This window comes from Sinocyclocheilus grahami, unplaced genomic scaffold, assembly GCF_001515645.1.
Source record: "Sinocyclocheilus grahami isolate Dianchi unplaced genomic scaffold, SAMN03320097.WGS_v1.1 scaffold1486.1, whole genome shotgun sequence".
Lineage (NCBI taxonomy): Eukaryota > Metazoa > Chordata > Actinopteri > Cypriniformes > Cyprinidae > Sinocyclocheilus > Sinocyclocheilus grahami.
Window position 1 is genome coordinate 231,272 of NW_015506665.1, and position 2,727 is coordinate 233,998.

The 2,727-nt window shown below is 37.6% G+C and overlaps 1 protein-coding gene across 1 annotated transcript in view; it reads left to right on the forward strand.

The window, feature by feature from the left end:
* The window catches only part of LOC107570636 (coiled-coil-helix-coiled-coil-helix domain-containing protein 7-like), a gene marked incomplete at its 3' end in the record, with an annotated part of 8,871 nt that overhangs the window by 939 nt on the left and 5,205 nt on the right, over positions 1-2,727 (forward strand). The window lies entirely within an intron of this gene.

The following is a 2,727-nucleotide window of genomic DNA, read 5'->3' on the forward strand; positions in this document are numbered from 1 at the left end:
TTCACTATCAGCTACAACACCTCCTATTTAATGAATAATAAAAAAATCTTTGATTTATTTATTTTAGAAATGTATATGCAGGCACAATTTGTGCCTACAAAACCTATAAACATGCACCTAAGCAGAAACCAACAACATCACGTACAAAATCATGCTGTCCCCATCACAGTTTCAACTACATTTTTTTAATCAACATGTCAGCAATCATATGTTCCATATATTTGATTTATTCGATGAATCTGCAAAAAAATATTTAGCAAACCTTTAGCAAAAGTTCATGCTCACAATGCATTGATAAATGGCTTGACAAAATTATAACACAATACAAACCAGGGTTTAATAATGGAGATCTGTTGAAAGTTGTATTTTGCTGACTTTTAAGTGTTCCTAATATATTTAGTGATGGGAGAAACGAAGCTTTTCGAAGCATTGAATCAATTGAACCAATTGCTTCGAAAAATGATTTGATGTTTCGAAGCACTTGAAACAGTACATGCTGGCGACACCTGCTGGTGAAAACGTTGTAAAAGCATCAAGAACTCAGACCAAACTACAAAACAAATGGAAATGTTTTTTTAGAAATACCATTTTTTTAAAATAAATAATAAACACTTAAATACTATTAAACATTAGTGCTTGTGTTATGTGTTTTATTTAAGTATAATCAAACCCTTAACACACAATGAACCAAATTAATTATTTAATGAATACATTGATTTATGTAATTTAATTAAGTGTTTTCATTAGAACTGTCTATAAAAACCAGCAGGCAAGAGTAGTGTTATCAGTCAGGAGAAGGAGGTGGATTTAATTATATCGTAAGCTCATTTTGTTATTTTTAAGGTATGATGTGATTTGTACACATTTTTAAACTATATAGCCATCTGTGTTAAAGGGAAGTTATCTTTTGTTTAACCCACAACATCTGGCCCTGAATTCTTAATTTTTTATAGTAAAATTTTGTGGGATTTCATGTCACATGATTAACTGGGCAACCAGAAGTGGTTTATGGGTTCACAGTGGGGCTGTTTACACCTGGTCACTTCATGCGTTCTGTCTGATCGGATAGCTATCCGATCATGAAAAGGCCAGGTGTAAATGCCCTCCGAAACGCATTCGAGACGGATATAAATCCGATCGCTCAATCCACTTCAAGAGGTGGTCTGGGCCGCATTCCAGACGAAACTGGACAAGTCTAAATGCATCTGGTTGTTGAAACCACATCTGCAAATTTTACTCCTCCCAAAATATGAAAATAATAAACGTGTGAGAGCGTGTTATAGGTTTTATGACATTATAGTCAGATATGACTGCGCTAATGCAGCACGCATCACAGTGGACGAGTAGCTAACTCTTCAGCAAGCCGACGTGCAAACTGCCGTGAATGAAACCAAGTAGCCTAATACGCAAATGGTCAACACACAATCATCTTCATTAAAAGCAGTAAGACAAACGTATCTTTCCAGTGCTGATGCCTGTAGCGCTTATCTTTTGTAGCGCTTATCTTTTGATTTCATTGACGTGAACTCCGTTCAATTTAAATATAGCGCGGGAATTGAAGATTGGATTTATATCCGTTTTGCGACGACACATTTATGTGGCCAAGTGTAAATGGAAACGTTTTAACAAATCAGATAGATATCCGATCAGCGAAAATGCATGAAATGACCAGGTGTAAACGGGCCCTTTGAGATCAACACCCCCTAGTGGTGAACCATCGGAGTTTCGAAACGTTTCGAAACATTGGCTACGTTTACACGGACAGTTTTTGGTTCAATCGGACTGAATTCATTCCGATTGATGAATCTGAATGTAGTGTTTACATGAACGCTAAAGAAAGTGATCGGGTTGATGTGCGTGTTTATGTCACAAGCTTCAAATTGGAATTAATTTTTTTAACATGTGCACGCTGCTCAAATATAGAGTTTCTCACGGTTTGCACATAATAACCACTCTCCTACATGGTTTCTTTATTTGTTTTTAACAGCAGAATTAATATTTATCCATTTATGGATAAATATAAACCGCTGTGCCGTGCTGCTCATATTTATCACGCAGTAAAATGCCCCTCCCCGCACCCAAAACGGGTTGCCTGCAGTAGAGACCTGCACTCCCGCGGGAGTACCGCAGGACCCAACGCAACAGGGTGCGGCGCGGGACAACTCTTGATGTGCGGGTGCGGGCAGGAAGAGACTCGTGTCGGTATGCGGGAGAATAAAATGATTCGCGGGACTCCCGCAAAATAGAAATGATCTAAACATAAAGTGTCTAAAACATATAAATTGTTATTTATCTGTTGCACTAAAGCAAAAAGAACAACTAATATTAACAATAAAATGATTAACGCGCCAGCTACACATAGCCTAGTTTCCATTTATAATATAGCCAATCACAGACTCAGCTGTTGATTTCTGGAACGCAATGGCCAATCAGAGGTGATCAAGTTAGAAACTACTCACCAAAGCGCTGAAATTGCGTGCTCACGAATCCTCTCATTTTAGACACTCTGAAAGATTCATTGTGCATATATTTAGTGTTATAACAGAGCTTTATGAGATCGCGATTAACTGAGATGTCAGCTTTTTGTGATAATAAAGGAAGTGTGCTGCTCGCATTCTGCCATGCCAAACCATGCACGCAGCAGCCCATGCTTGCTTTCCGTAAAAAAATAACAGTGGTTGGGAATGTTGATGCTTAGTCTAAATAACAAATATTTTATCGGTAGTA